The 17,042-nt window shown below is 38.5% G+C and overlaps 1 protein-coding gene across 3 annotated transcripts in view; it reads left to right on the top strand.

The window, feature by feature from the left end:
- NELL1 (neural EGFL like 1) overlaps positions 1–17,042 on the top strand; it is a 960,090-nt gene that overhangs the window by 131,144 nt on the left and 811,904 nt on the right. The window lies entirely within an intron of this gene.

Below are 17,042 nucleotides of genomic sequence, written 5' to 3' on the forward strand. Positions count from 1 at the left end.
TTCTAATCTTTTTGTGGATCCTTTAGATTTTTCCAAATATAAGATTATATCATCTGTAAACAAGGATAATTTGACTTATTCCTTTCCAAATTGTATATCGTTTGTTTCTTTCTCTTGTCTAATTGCTGTAGCTAGGACTTACAGTACTATGTTGAATAACAGTGATGAAGATGAACATCCTTCTCATGTTCCAGATATTGGAGCAGAAGCTTTCAGTTTTTTCCCATTCAGTACGATGATAGCTGTGGGTCTTTCATATATGGCTTTTACTGTGTTGAGGTAAATGTTCCTTCTATCCCTAGTTATTTGAGGGTTTTTATCATGGAAGGGATGTTGAATTTGATCAAATTATTTTCAGCATCAAGTGAAATGATTGTATGAATTTTTCCTTCATTCTGTTGATATGATGTATCACATTGGTTGATTTGTGTGTGCTGAACCATCTGTGCATACCTGGGATAAATTTCACTTGGTCATGATGAATGGTCTTTTTAATGTATTGCTGAATTTAGTTTGCTAGTATTTTGTTGAGGATTTTTGCAACAATGTTCTTCAGTGACATTGGCCTGTAGGTTTCTTTATTTTTTTGACATGTCTTTGTCTGGTTTTAGTATTAGGGTAATACTGGCCTGATAGAATGAGTTTGCAAATATTACCTCCTCTATTTTTCAGGATAGTTTGAGTAGGATTGGTATTAGTTCTTTTTTAAATGTTTGGCAAAATTCAGCAGTGAAGCCATTGGATCCTGCACTTTTCTCTGCTGGGAGATTTTTCATTACGGCTTCTATCTCACTACTTATTATTGGTATGTTCATATTTTGGGTTTCTTCATGGTTCAGTCTTGGAAGATTGTATCTGTCTAGGAATTTATCCATTTCTTCTAGGTTTTCAAATTTATTGGCATATAGCAGCCTCTAATGATCCTTTGAATTTCTGCAGTATCAGTTATAATGTCTCCTATTTCATCTCTGGTTTTATTTATTATCTCTTTTTTCTCAATCTGGCTAAAGATTTGTTAGTTTTGTTTATCCTTTCAAAAATTAACTTCTTTCCTTGATCTTTTGTATTGTTTCTTCGTTTCAATTTCATTGGTTTCTGCTCTGATCTTTATTATTTCTTTACATCTACTAACTTTGAGTTTGGTTTGGTCTTGCTTTTCTAGTTCTTTAAGATGTATCATTAAGTTGTTTGAAATTTTTCTTTTTTTTTTTTTTTTTTTTTTTTTTATGTTGGCTGTGATGGTTAATACCGAGTGTCAACTTGATTGGATTGAAAGATTCAAAGTATTGATTCTGGGTGTGTCTGTGAAGGTGTTGCCAAAGGAGATTAACATTAGAGTCAGTGGGCTGGCAAAGGCAGACCCACCCTTAATCTGGGTGGGCACAATCCAGTCAGCTGCCAGCATGGCTAGAATATGAGCAGGCAGAAAACTGTGAAAAGAGAGACTGGCCTAGCCTCCCAGCCTACATCTTTCTCTTAAGCTGGATGCTTCCTGCCCTCGAACATCGGACTCCCAATTTCTTCAGCTTTGGAACTCGAACTGACTCTCATTGCTCCTTAGCCTGCAGATGGCCTATTGTGGTACTTTATGATTGTGTGAGTTAATACTTAATAAACTCATATATATGTGTGTGTGTGTGTGTATATATTCCATTACCTCTGCCCCACTAGAGAACCTTTACTAATAAATTGGTGCTTATAGCTATAAACTTCCTTCTTACTACTGCTTTTGCTGTATCATGTAGGTTTTGGTATGTTGTGTGTCCATTATCATTTGTTTCAAAAATTTTTTTCAATTCTATTCTTAATTATTTATCCATTTTTGAGATGGAGTCTCGCTCTGTCACCTAGGCTGGAGTGCAGTGGTGCGATCTCAGCTCACTGCAACCTCTGCCTCCCAAGTTCAAGCAAGTCTCTTGCCTCAGCCTCCCAAGTAGCTGAGACTACAGGCACGTGCCACCATGCCTGGCTAATTTTTGTATTTTTAATAGAGACGGGGTTTCGCCATGTTGGCCAGGCTGGTCTTGAACTCCTGACCTTAGGTGATCCACCCGCCTCGGCCTCCGGAAGTGCTGGGATTACAGGCAATTTTATTCTTAAACTATTGATCCACTGGTCGTTTAGGAGCATATTGTTTAGTTTCCATGTGTTTATATAGTTTCCATAATTCCTCTTGTTATTGATTTCTAATTTTTTTTCATTATGGTAAGAGAAGATACTTGATATTATTTCAGCTTTTTTGAATGTTTTAAGACTTGTTTTGTTGTCTATTACGTAGTCTACCTTTAAGAATTATCCATGTGCTGAGGGGAAGCATATGTATTCTGTAGCCTTTGGATGAAATGTTCTGTAAAAATCTATTAGGTCTATTTGGTCTATAGTGCAGACTAAGTCCAATGTTTCTTTGTTGATTTTCTATCTGAATAATCTGTCTAATGCTGAAAGTACAGTGTTCAAGTCTTCAATTATTATTTTATTGAGATCTGTCTTTGTTTTTAGCTCTAATAATATTTGCTTTACATATCTGGGTGTTCCAGTGTTGGGTGCATATATATTTACAATTGTTATATTCTCTTGCTTAATCTTTATTATTATATAATAAACTTCTTTGTACTTTTTATAGTTTTTGTCTTAAAATGTATTTTATCTGATATAACTATAGCTACTCCTGCTCTTTTTTGGTTTCCATTGGCATGGAATATCTTTTTCCATTCCTTTATTTTCAGTCTATGTGTGTCTTTATAGGTGAAGTGTGTTTTTTGTAGGCAACAGATTGTTGGTCTTGGTTTTTGTTTGCTTTTGTTTTTGTTTTACAACTCAGCCGGGCACTTTATGTCTTTTGATTAGAGAGTTTAGTCCATTCACATTCAATGTTAATGATAAATAAGTATGTATTTCTGCATTTTGTTATTTATTTTCTAGTTGTTTTGTGCTGTTCTCTTTCATCTTTCTTTTTTTCCTGTCGTCCTTTTAGTGAAGGTGGTTTTCTCTGGTGTTATGTTTTAATTTCTTGCTTTTAATTTTTTTTGTGTGTCTGCTGTGTTTTTAGATTTGCAAATAATATCTTATAACCCATTATTTTATTATTATTTTTATTCTTTTTTGAGATGGTGTCTTGCTGTGTCGCCCAGGCTGGGGTGCAGTGGTGTGATCTTGGCTCACTGCAAGCTCTGCCTCCCGGGTTCACACCATTCTCCTGCCTCAGCCTCCCGAGTAGCCGGGACCACAGGTGCCTGCCACCACACCTGCCTAATTTTTTGTATTTTTAGTAGAGATGGGGTTTCACTGTGTTAGCCAGGATGGTCTGGATCTTCTTGACCTTGTGATCTGCCCACATTGGCCTCCCAAAGTGCTGGGATTACAGGTGTGAGCCACCGCACCCGGCCAACCCATTATTTTAAGCTGATCACAACTTAACACTGATTGCATAAACAAAAAAGCAAAAGAAAAGTAATAAAAACTGCACTTTAACATCATCCTCTCACTTTTTATCTTGTTTTGTTTTATTTATATCTTATCATACTGTCTCTGTTTTGAAAAGTTGTTACAGTTATTAGTTTTGATTGGTTCATCTTTTTGTCTTTCTACTTAAATTATTAGCAATTTGCTCACCACAATTACAGTCTCATAATTTCCTGTGTTTTTCTTGTGTACTTACTAATACCAGTGAATTTTGTACCTTCAGTGATTTCTTATTGCTTATTAATGTCCTTTTTTTCAGATTGAAGAACTCCGTTTAGGATTTCTTATAGGACAATTCTGGTGTTTATGAAGTCCCTCAGGGTTTGTTTATCTGGGAAAGTCATTATTTCTCCTTCATGTGTAAAGCATTTGTGTGTGTGTGTGTGTGTGTGTGTGTGTGTGTGTGTGTCAGATATACTATTCTAGAATACAAGATTCTTTCCTTCAACACTTTAAATATGTCATACTTCTGTCTCCTGGCCGATAAGGTTTCCACTGAAAAGTCTGCTGCCAGATGTATTGGAGCTCCATTGTATGTTGTTTGTTTCATTTTTCTTGCTGCCTTTAGGATCCTTTCTTTATCCTTGACCTTTGGGAGCTTGATTACTAAATGCCTTCAGGTTATCTTCTTCTTCTTCTTTCTTTTTTTTTTTTTTTTGGTATTAAGTCTTCAAAATTTGATGTGTATTTTTTTTCTTATTATACTTTAAGCTCTAGGATACATGTGCACAACGTGCAGGTTTGTTACATAGGTATACATGTGCCATGTTGGTGTGCTGTACCCGTTAACTCGTCATTTACATTAGGTATATCTCCTAATGCTATCCCTCCCCCCTCCCCTCCCCCCACCCCACTACAGGCCCCAGTGTGTGATGTTCTCCACTCTGTGTCCAAGTGTTCTCATTGTTCAATTCCCACCTATGAGTGAGAACATGTGGTGTTTGGTGTTTGGTTTTCTGTCCTTGTGATAGTTTGCTCAGAATGATGGTTTCCAGCTTCATCCATGTCCCTGCAAAGGACATGAACTCATCCTTGTTTATGGCTGCATACTATTCTATGGTGTATATGTGCCATATTTTCTTAATCCAGTCTATCAATGATGGACATTTGGGTTGGTTCCAAGTCTTTCCTATTGTGAATAGTGCTGCAATAAACATACATGTGCATGTGTCTTTATAGCAGCATGATTTATAATCCTTTGGGTATATACCCAGTAATGGGATGGCTAGGTCAAATGGTATTTCTAGTTCTAGATCCTTGAGGAATCACCACACTGTCTTCCACAATGGTTGAACTAGTTTACAGTCCCACCAACAGTGTAAAAGTGTTCCTATTTCTCCACATCCACTCCAGCACCTGTTATTTCCTGACTTTTTAATAATTGTGATTCTAACTGGTGTGAGATGGTATTTCATTGTGGTTTTGATTTGCATTTCTCTGATGGCCAGTGATGATGAGCATTTTTTCATATCTGTTGGCTGCATAAATGTCTTCTTTTGAGAAGTGTCTGTTCATATCCGTTGCCCACTTTTTGATGGGGTTGTTTGATTTTTTCCTGTAAATTTAAGTTCTTTGTAGATTCTGGATATTAGCCCTTTGTCAGATGGGTAGATTATAAAAATTTTCTCCCATTCTGTAGGTTGCCTGTTCACTGTGATGGTAGTTTCTTTTGCTGTGAAGAAGCTCTTTAGTTTAATTAGATCCCATTTGTCAATTTTGGCTTTTGTTTCATTGCTTTTTGTGTTTTAGTCATGAAGTCCTTGCCCATGCCCATGTCCTGAATGGTATTGCCTAGGTTTTCTTCTAGGGTTTTTATGGTTTTAGGTCTGACATTTGAGTCTTTAATCCATCTTGAATTAATTTTTGTATAAGATGTAAAGAAGGGATCCAATTTCCAGCTTTCTGCATATGGCTAGCCAGTTTTCCCAGCACCATTTATTAAATAGGGAATCCTTTCCCCATTTCTTGTTTTTGTCAGGTTTGTCAAAGATCAGATAGTTGTAGATGTGTGGTATTATTTCCGAGGGCTCTATTCTAATTCCATTGGTCTATATCTCTGTTTTGGTACCAGTACCATGCTGTTTTGGTTACTGTAGTCTTGTAGTATAGTTTGAAATCAGGTAGTGTGATGCCTCCAGGCTTTGTTCTTTTGGCTTAGGATTGTCTTGGCAATGTGGGCTCTTTTTTGGTTGCATATGAACTTTAAAGTAGTTTTTTCCGATTCTGTGAAGAAAGTCATTGGTAGCTTGATGGGGATGGCATTAAATCTATAAATTATCTTGGGCAGTATGGCCATTTTCATGATATTGATTCTTCCTATCCACGAGCATGCAGTGTTTTCTATTTGTTGGTGTCCTCTTTTATTTCGTTGAGCAGTGGTTTGTAGTTCTCCTTGAAGAGGTCCTTCACATTCCTTGTAAGTTGGATTCCTAGGTATTTTATTCTCTTTGAAGCAATTGTGAATGGAAGTTCACTTATAATTTGGCTCTCTGTTTGTCTGTTATTGGTGTATAAAAATGCTTGTGATTTTTGCACATTGATTTTGTATTGTGAGACTTTGCTGAAGTTGCTTATCAGCTTAAGGAGATTTTGGGCTGAGACGATGGAGTTTTCTAAATAGACAGTCATGTCATCTGCAAACAGGGACAATTTGACTTCCTTTCTTCCTACTTGAATACCCTTTATTTCTTTCTCTTGTCTGATTGCCCTGGCCAGAACTTCCAACACTATGCTGAATAGGAGTGGTGAGAGAGGGCATCCCTGTTTTGTGCCAGTTTTCAAAGGCAATGCTTCCAGTTTTTGCCCTTTCGGTATGATATTGGCTGTGGGTTTGTCATAAATAGCTCTTATTATTTTGAGATACATCCCATCAATACCTAGTTTATTAGGAGTTTTTAGCATGAAGGGCTGTTGAGTTTTGTCAAAGGCCTTTTCTGCATCTCTTGAGATAATCATGTGGTTTTTGTCTTTTGTTCCGTTTATATGATGGATTACGTTTATTGATTTGTGTATGTTGAACCAGCCTTGCATCCCAGGGATGAAGTCAGCTTGATCATGGTGGATAAACTTTTTGATGTGCTGCTGGATTTGGTTTGCCAGTATTCTATTGAGGATTTTTATATCAATGTTCATCAGGGATATTGGTCTAAAATTCTCTTTTTTTGTTGTGTACTCTGCCAGGCTTTTGTATCAGGGTGATGTTGGCCTCATAAAATGAATTAGGGAGGATTCCCTCTTTTTCTATTAATTGGAATAGTTTCAGAAGGAATGGTACCAGCTCCTCTTTGTACTTCTGGTAGAATTTGGCTGTGAATCCATATGGTTGTGGTTTTTTGGTTGGTAGGATTTTAATTATTGCCTCAATTTCAGAACCTATTATTGGTCTATTAAGGGATTCAACTTCTTCCTGGTTTAGTCTTGGGAGGGTGTATGTGTCCAGGAATTTATCCATTTCTTCTAGATTTTCTAGTTTGTTTGCATAGAGGTGTTTATAGTATTCTCTGATGGTAGTTTATATTTCTGTGGGATCGGTGGTGATATCCCCTTTATCATTTTTTATTATGTCTATTTGATTCTTCTCTCTTCTTTATTGGTCTTGCTAGCAGACTATGAATTTTGTTGATCTTTTCAAAAAACCAGCTTCTGGATTCATTGATTTTTTTGAAGGGTTTTTTGTGTCTCTGTCTCCTTCGGTTCTGCTCTGATCTTGCTTATTTCTTGTCTTCTGCTAGCTCTTGAACATGTTCGCTCTTGCTTCTCTAGTTCCGTTAACTGTGATGTTAGGGTGTCAATTTTAGATCTTTCCTGCTTTCTCTTGTAGGCATTTAGTGCTATAAATTTCCCTCTGCACAACGCTTTAATTGTGTCCCAGAGATTCTGGTATGTTGTGTCTTTGTTCTCATTGGTTTCCAAGAACATCTTTCTTTCTGCCTTCATTTCGTTATGTACCCAGTAGTCATTCAGGAGCAGGTTGTTCGGTTTCCATGTAGTCGAGCGGTTTTGAGTGAGTTTCTTAATCCTGAGTTCTAGTTTGATTGCACTGTAGTCTGAGAGACAGTTTGTTATAATTTCGTTTCTTTTACATTTGCTGAGGAGTGCTTTACTTCCAACTATGTGGTCAATTTTGGAATACATGTGATGTGGTGCTGAGAAGAATGTATATTCTGTTGATTTGAGGTGGAGAGTTCTGTAGATGTCTATTAGGTCTGCTTGGTGCAGAGTTGAGTTCAATTCCTGGGTATCCTTTTTAACTTTCTGTCTCGTTGATCTGTTTAATGTTGACAGTGGGGTGTTAAAGTCTCCCATTATTATTGTATGGGAGTCTAAGTCTCTTTGTAGGTCTCTAAGGACTTGCTTTATGAATCTGGGTGCTCCTGTACTGGGTGCATATTTATTTAGGATAGTTAGCTCTTCTTGTTGAATTGATCCCTTTACCATTATGTAATGGCCTTCTTTGTCTCTTTTGATCTTTGATGGTTTAAAGTCTATCAGAGACTAGGATTGCAACCCCTGCTTTTGTTTGTTTTCCATTTGCTTGGTAGATCCTCCTCCATCCCTTTATTTTGAGCCTATGTGTGTCTCTGCACGTGAGATGGGTCTCCTGAATACAACACACTGATGGGTCTTGACTCTTTATTTAATTTGCCAGTCTGTGTCTTTTAATTGGGGCATTTAGCCCATTTACATTTAAGGTTAATATTGTTATATGTGAATTTGATTCTGTCATTATGATGCTAGCAGGTTAATTTTGCTCGTTAGTTGATGCAGTTTCTTCCTAGCATCGATGGTCTTTACAATTTGGCATGTTTTTGCAGTTGTTGGTACTGGTTGTTCCTTTCCATGTTTAGTGCTTCCTTCAAGGAGCTCTTGTAAGGTAGGCCTGGTTTTGACAGAATCTCTCAGCATTTGTTTGTCTGTAAAGGATTTTATTTCTCCTTCCTTATGAAGCTTAGTTTGGCTGGATATGAAATTCTGGGTTGAAAATTCTTTTCTTTAAGAATGTTGAATATTGGCCCCTACTTTCTTCTGGCTTGCAGAGTTTCTGCTGAGAGATCTGCTTTTAATCTGATGGGCTTCCCTTTGTGGGTAACCCAACCTTTCTTTCTGGCTGCCCTTAATATTTTTTCCTTCATTTCAACTTTGGTGACTCTGACAATTATGTGTCTTGGTGTTGCTCTTCTTGAGGAGTGTCTTTGTGGCATTCTCTGTATTTCCTGAATTTGAATGTTGGTCTGCCTCACTATGTTGGAGACGTTCTCCTGGATAATATCCTGCAGAGTGTTTTCCAGCTTGGTTCCATTCTCCCCGTCACTTTCAGGTACACCAATCAGAGATAGATTTGGTCTTTTCACATAGTCCCTTATTTCTTGGAGGTTTTGTTCATTTATTTTTGCTCTTTTTTCTCTAAATTTCTCTTCTCGCTTCTTTTCATTTATTTGATCTTCAATCACTGATACCCTTTCTTCCACTTGATCGAATTGGCTACTGAAGCTTGTGCATGCATCACGTAGTTCTTGTGCCATGATTTTCAGCTCCATCAGGCCATTTAAGGACTTCTCTACACTGTTTATTCTAGTTAGCCATTTGTCTAATCTTTTTTCATGGTTTTTAGCTTCTTTGCAATGGGTTTGAACATTCTCCTTTAGCTTGGATAAGTTTGTTATTACCGATTGTCTGAAGCCTTCTTCTTTCAACTGGTCAAAGTAATTCTCCATCCAGCTTTGTTCCGTTGCTGGTGAGGAGCTGCATTCCTTTGGAGGAGAAGAGGCACTCTGATTGTTAGAATTTTCAGCTTTTCTGCTCTGGTTTCTCCCCATCTTTGTGGTTTTATCTACCTTTGGTCTTTGATGATGGTGATATACAGATGGGGTTTTGCTGTGGATGTCATTTCTGTTTCTTAGTTTTCTTTCTAACAGTCAGGACCCTCAGCTGCAGGTCTGTTGGAGTTTGCTGGAGGTCCACTCCTGACCCTGTTTGCCTGGGTATCACCAGCAGAGGCTGCAGAACAGCAAATATTGCAGAATGGCAGATGTTGCTGCCTGATCCTTCCTCTGGAAGCTTTGTCTCAGAGGGTCACCCGGTTGTATGAGGTGTCAGTCGGCCCCTACTGGGCGGTGTCTCCCAGTTAGGCTACTTGGCGGTCAGGGACTCACTTGAGGAGGCAGTCTGTCCATTCTCAGATCTCAAACTCCGTGCTGGGAGAACCACTACTCTCTTCAAAGCTGTCAGACAGGGACGTTTAAGTCTGCAGAAGTTTCTGCTGCCTTGCCTTCAGGTATGCCCTGCCCCAAGAGGTGGTGTCTACAGAGGCAGGCAGGCCGCCTTGCGCTGTGGTGAGCTCCACCCAGTTTGAGCTTCCTGGATGCTTTGTTTACCTACTTAAGCCTCAGCAATGGTGGACGCCCCTCCCCTAGCCTTGCTGCCACTTTGCAGTTTGATCTCAGACTGCTGTGCTAGCAGTGAGTGAGGCTCCATGGGCATGGGTCTCTCTGAGCCAGGCGTGGGATATAATCTCCTGGTGTGCCATTTGCTAAGGCCATTGGAAAAGTGCAGTATTATGATGGGAGTGTCTTGATTTTCCACGTACCTTCTGTCACAGTTTCCCTTCGCTAGGAAAGGGAATTCCCTGACCCCTTGTGCTTCCCAGGTGAGGCAATGTCCCGCCCTGCTCTGTGGGCTGCATCCACTGTCTGACAAGCCCCAGCAAGATGCACCTGGTACCTCAGTTGGAAATGCAGAAATCACCTATCTTCTGCTTTGCTCACACTGGGAGCTGCAGACTGGAGCTGTTCCTATTTGGCCATCTTGGAACTGGGCAGAGGTTGTCTTCTTTTGGTTAAATTTGCTTGGTGTTCTGTAACCTTCTTGTATTTGAATATTGATAACTTCTTACAGGTTTGGGAAGCTCCTTGTTATTATCCCTTTGACTAAACTTTCTCCCCCTACCTTTCTCTTTACCTCTCCTTTAAGGCCAATAACTCGTAGATTTGCCCTTTTGAAGCTATTTTCTAGATCATGTGGGTGTGCTTCTTACTGTTTTATTTATTTATTTATTTTTTGTCTTCTCTGGCTCTGTATTTTCAAATACCCTGTCTTCAAGTTCACTAATCGTTTCTTCTCCTTGATCAGTTCTGCCATTAAAAGACTTTGATGTTAAATTAATTTTAACAAAGGATTCTGAATTCCTTCTCTGCATTATGTTCAATTTCTTTGACTTTCCTTAAAACAACTATTTCGAATTATCTGTCTGAAAGGTCACGTATCTCTGTCTCTCTGGGTTTGATCCTTGGTGCATTATTTAGTTTTTTTTGGTGGGGTCATGTTTTCATGGATGGTCCTGATGCTTGTGGTTATTCATCAGTTCCTGGGCATTGAAGGTATTTATTGTAGTCTTCACAGTCTGGGCTTGATTGTACCTATCCTTTTGTGAAGGATTTCCAGGTATTTGAAGGGACTTGGGTGTTGTGATCTATGTTTTTGTTCACTGTAGCTGAGTCTGCATTAGGCGGCACCCTAAACCCAATAATGCTTTAGTTCTTGCAGACTCATAGAGGTACGACTATGGTGGTTTTTGGATGAGATCTGGAGAATTCTCTGGATTGCCAGGCTGAGACTCTTGTTCTCTTCTCTTATTTTCTCCACCCAAAAACGGAGTCTCCCTCTCTGTTCCGAGTGGTCTGGAGCTGGGGGAAGGGGGACAGAAGCACCCTGTGGTCACTGCCACCGGGATTATGTTGAGTCAGAATAAAGCTAGCACAACACTGGGTCTTGCCCAAGGCTTACTATAACCCTCCCTGTCTACTGCCTATGTTTGCTGAAGGCCCTAGGGCTCTGCCATCAGCAGGTGGTGCAGCCAGCCAGGTTTGTGCTCTTCCCTTCTTTGCAGCAAGTTCCCCCGGTCCCTGGGTGGGTCAGAGATTCCATCTGGGAGCCAGACCCTGTAGTCAGAAACCTTAGAAAGCTGCCTGGTGCATTATCTACCTGTGACTGAGCTGGCACCCATAATGTAAGACAAAGAATCTTCCCAGTTTTCCTTCCCGTTTTCCCAGGTGGAAGAATCTTTTCCTCTGTCCACCACCACCACAGGCTCATGGGAAGTAGTGCCAGGCTACCACCAATGTTCCCTTAAGGCCCAAAGACTCTTCAGTCAGCTTGTGATGAATGCTCTCTGGCCTGGGACTCATCCTTCAGGACAATGGGCTTCTCTCTGGCCCAGGTTAGTTCCAGAAATGCCATCTAAGAACCACAGCCTGGAACTGGAGACCCCAATAGCTTTCTTGGTGCTCTATCCCATTGTGGCCAAGCTGGTACCTAACCTATAAGATAAAATCCTTTTTACTCTTTCCTCTGCTTTTCTCAAGTAGAAGGAGTCTCTCCTCAGCTGTGAATGTGCTGGGTCTTGCCTCAAGCCAGCATGTCTCAGAGTCTCATCCAAGGCTCATTCATGGTCCGTGGGCTCTTTAATTAGCAGGTGATGAATACTGCCTGGACTTGGTCCTTTATTTCACTTCAGCAGGTTCCCCTCTGGCCCAAGGTGTATCTAGAAATGTCATCTGGGAGCTAGGGTCTGGAATGGGGGCCTCAGGACTCTGCCTGGTGTCTTATACTACTGTGAGTGAGGTGGTATCCAAGTTACAAGACAGAGTCTTCTTTAGCCTTCCATTTCCTCTCCTGAAGCAGAAGGAAGCAGTCTTTCCTGGAGCTGTGAGCTGCACTGCCTGGGATTGGGGGAGGGCTGGTGCAAGCACTCCCTTGGCCACACTGGCTGGTGTCTAATAGGTCACATGGCCCCCAAGTTAGCTGGCTCTGAGTGCAGTACAGTATTAGTACTTGCCTATGAATTGCAGTCCTTGTGGCCTAGACTGCCTTTTGTGGTTATTTAGGAACCCAGAGACTTTAGCCCATGGTGGCAAGGCTTGCTGAAATTCAGATTCTGACCACTGGGATCAGGGATTCCCTTCTAGCTAGAGCTTGACTAAATGCTCCCACTGTGGGCATTGGCTGAGTTCTGCCCATTGGCAGCACCAAGTTCCAATGCAAAGCCCCACAGTCATTGTACTCTGTCTCTCCTGAGTGCATAGATTCTTTTTGGTATGTGGCTGCTGCTGGGGGTTGAGGGAGGGATAGGGTCAGCAATTCAAGACTGTCTTTCCTACCTTCTTCAGTGCCTCTTTCAGTGATATGAAGTAAAACCAGGTACTGTGATTGCTCACCTGATTTTTGGTTCTTATAAAGATGCTTTTTTTGTGTGTGTGTATAGATAGTTGTTAAATTTGGTGTTACTGCAGGGAAGATAATTGGTGTAGGCTTCTATTCAGGCATCTTGCTTCACCTTCTCCTGAAGAATTTGAAATAAGATTGGAAGGGCACTTGAAGATTTTTACCAATGGGTAAGGGTTTGGGTGTTGGTGAAGTGTTTTTGTTTAAGTAGTTTTTTTATTGCTATTCTAACTGAATCAACAAATATTATTTAAAATTCTTTTTAAAGTATGGTTGGCACATAATTGTACATATTTATGGGGTACAATGTGATGTTTCTATATATGTGTACATTATGTAATTATCAAACCAGGGTGATTAGCATATCAATCATCTTAAACATTTATAATTTCTTTGTATTGAGAACATTTAAAAACCTCTTCTAGCTATTTTGAAATATACAATACATTATTGTTAAGTTTAGTTATCCAACTATACAATAGAACACCAGAACTTGTTCTTTCTATCTAATTGTAGCTTTGTAAAAGTTGACCAATCTCTTTCCTTCTCTCCTTGCTTCCTCCCCTTCCCATCATCTGGTAACCACAATTCTACTCTCTACTTCTCTGTGAATAGCTTTTTAGATTCCACATGTAAGTGAGATCATGCTGTATTTGCCTCTGTCTACCAGGCTTATTTCACTTAATGTCTTTCAGGTTCATCTAAGTTGCCACAAATGACAGAATTTTATTCTTCTTTTTTATGGTTGAATCGTATTCCATTGTGTATATATACCACATATTTTAAATGCATTTATTCATTGGTAGACATTTACATTGATTTCATATCTTGGCTATTGTGAATAATGCTGCAATAACATGGGAGTGCAGATATCTCTTTGACATACTGATTTCATTTCCTTTGTATATGTACTCAGTAGTGGGATTGCTGGATCATATGGTAGTTCTATTTTTAGTTTTTTGAGGAACCTTCATACTGTTTTCCATGATGGCTGTACTAATTTACATTCCCACCAGCAGTGTGTGAGGATTCCTTTTTCGTCACATCCTTGCCAGCACTTGCTATCTTTTAATATTTTGAGAGTATCCATTGTATCTCATTGTAGTTCTAATTTGTATTTCCCTGATGATTAGTGATGTCAAGCTTTTTTTTTTTTTTTTTCATATATCTGTTAGCCATTTTTATGTATTCTTTTGAGAAATGTCTACTCAGGTCTTTTGCCTATTTGTTAACTGGGCTTTAAATAATTTTTCATTTATTTTATTTATTTTAATTTTTCCATAAGTTATTGGGGGTACAGGTGGTATTTGGTTACATGAGTAAGCTCTTTAGTGGTGATTTGTGAGATTTTGGTGCACCCATTACCTGAGCAATATACACTGCACCATATTTGTCATCTTTTATCCCTCACCCCCTCTCACTCTTCTCCCCAAGTCCCCAGAGTCCACTGTATCATTCTTATGCCTTTGCATCCTCAGAGCTTAGCTCCCACATATCCATGAGAACGTATGATGTTTGGTTTTCCATTCCTGAGTTACTTTACTTACAGTAATAGTCTCCAATCTCATCCAGATCACTGCAAATGCTGTTAATTCATTCCTTTTTATGGCTGAGTAATATTCCATAATATATATACCACAGTTTCTTTATCCATTTGTTGACTGATGGGCATTTGGGTTGGTTCCATGACTTTGCAATTGCTAATTGTGCTGCTATAAACATGCGTGTGCAAGTTTCTTTTTTTGTGTAATGACCTCTTTTCCTCTGGGTAGATACCTAGTAGTGGGATTGCTGGATCAAGTGGTAGTTCTACTTTAGTTCTTTAAGGAATCTCCACACTGTTTTCCATAGCAGCTGTACTAGTTTCTATTCCCACCAGCACTGTAGAAGTAAGTGGGTTTTTTTTAAATGAGTTTTTTGAGTTTCTCATATATTTTTTATATTAACCCCTTATCAGATGCATAGTTTGCAAATATATTCTTTCATTTTGTAGGTTGTCTCTTTGTTCTGTTGATTGCTTCCTTTGATGTGCAGAAGCCTTTAGTTTGATACAATCCTATTTGTCTATGTTTGCTTTTATTGATTATGCTTTTGAGCTTTTATCCAAAAAATCCTTGCCTTGACCACTATCATGGAGCTTTCTCACATGTTTTCTTTTAATAGTTTCATAGTTTAGGGTCTTATGTCTTTGGCCCATTTTGAGTTAATTATTGTATATATTAAGAAAAAAGGGTCTAATTTTATTATTTCACATTTGGGTATCCAGTTTTTCCAGCATCATTTATTGAAGAGATTGTCCTGTCTCCATTGTGTTTACTCAACAACTTTGTTTCAAATCCTTTTCCATTGTTGCATGTCGTTTTTATGCCGGTATCATGTTGTTTTGGTTATCATATCTTTGTAGTATGTTTTGAAGCGAGGTAGTGTGATGCCTCTAGCTTTCTTTTTGCTCAAGATTGTTTTGGCTATTTGAGATTTTTTGTGGTTCTATACTAATTTTAGGATTTTTTCCCTGTGTCCGTGAAGAATGTCCTTAGTATTTTGATAGGGATGGCATGAAATCTGTAGACATTTAAACAATATTAATTCTTCCAATTAATGAAATTTGACTGTCTTTCTATTTTTTGTGTCCTCTTCAATTTCTGTCATCAATGTTTTATAGATTTTATTGTAGAGATCTTTCACATCCTGGGTTAAATTTTTTTCCTGGGTAATTTTTTTGGTAGTTATTGTAAATTGGATTGCTTTCTTGATTTCTTTTTCAAATAATTAATTGTTGGAATATGGAAATGTTACTAATTTTGCCTGTTGACTTTGTAGCCTGAGACCTTATCAAATTTATTAGTTCTTTCAGTTTTTGTGGTGATGTCTCTGAGGTTTTATATAATATATTTAAAACTGTGTTGTCTGCAAATAAAGGACAATTTAATTTTCTCCCTTTTAGTTTGGATCCTCTTTATTTCTTTATTTTGCTTTATTATTTAGGTTAGGACTTCCAGTAATATGTTCAACAAAAGTGGTGACAGATTGTCCAGATTATCTTGTTCCAGATTGTAGAGAGAAAGATTTCTGCTTTCCCTCATTGTATATGATGTTAGCTGTGAGTTTGTTATATATGACCTTTATTATGTTGAGGTGTGTACCTTCTATACCTAATTTGTTGAGAATTTTCAACATAAAGGAATGTTAAATGTTATAAAACACTTTTTCTGCACCTATTGAGATGATCATATTTTTTTTCCTCCATTCTGTTCATGTGCTGCATTATGCTTATTGTGTTGCATATGGTGAACCATCCTTGCATCCCTGGGATGAATCCCACTTGATAATTGTGAAGGATCTTTTTTGATGTGCTGTTGCACTCACTTTGATAGTATTTTGTTGAGAATTTTTGCATCTATGTTCATCAGGGATATGGGTCTGTAGTTTATGTTATCGTTTTTGCTTTTGCAATTTTGTATATGTGTATCCTTTTCTGACTTTGTCAGTGTAATGCTGGCCTCATAGAATGAGTTTGGAAGAATTCTCTCTCATTCAGTTTTTTTTTTTTTTGAATATTTTGACATGAATTGTTATTAATTCTTCTTTATACAGTAAAGCAATATGCTAAGATGGTTATTTTTAGAGAGAGCTCTTAGGTGGTTGTGTAAAGAATTAATTTAGCATGCTGGCATTTATTGTTGTTAATTAAAGGAGGAGGTCAGTTCAGAGATCATGGTTGGGATTAGGTACTCTTCAAATTGAGAAAGGATGAAAGCAGAGGAAAAAGATGGAACTAGCTGAAAGCTAAATTGATTGAATGAATTAACAGCATTTGCAGTGATCTGGATGAGATTGGAGACTATTATTGTAAGTTAAGTAACTCAGGAATGGAAAACCAAACATCATACATTCTCACTGATATGCGGGAGCTAAGCTCTGAGGACTCAAAGGCATAAGAATGATACAGTGAACTTTGTGGACTTGGGGAGAAGAGTGAGAGGGGGTGGGGGATAAAAGATGACCAAACAGAGTTTATTTTTGAAGCTTCATTATATTGTTTTCCACAGGTTACTTCAAGGACATTTCATTTTTCCTATGGCCATGGGTGGCCATATTTTCTATGGCCAAGTCAGAGTCTGGGGAACATATACTCTGATGAATAATTTTAGGCTGACTTTAGAGATAATTCTTAATCCAGAAGATTGGGTTTAGTCTCTGAAATCATGGAATCCTTGGGATGTGTTGTTGATTAACTGGGAAATAGGACAATAAATTATCCTAGAATAACTTTCCTTGAAAGTCTGTATAGTCATTGTAGGTTTAGCAGAATTGGCTCTGTAGAAATAGTTAGTAGAGGCCGGGCGCGGTGGCTCAAGCCT

Source organism: Papio anubis, chromosome 12 (assembly GCF_008728515.1).
Source record: "Papio anubis isolate 15944 chromosome 12, Panubis1.0, whole genome shotgun sequence".
Classification (NCBI taxonomy): Eukaryota; Metazoa; Chordata; class Mammalia; order Primates; family Cercopithecidae; genus Papio; species Papio anubis.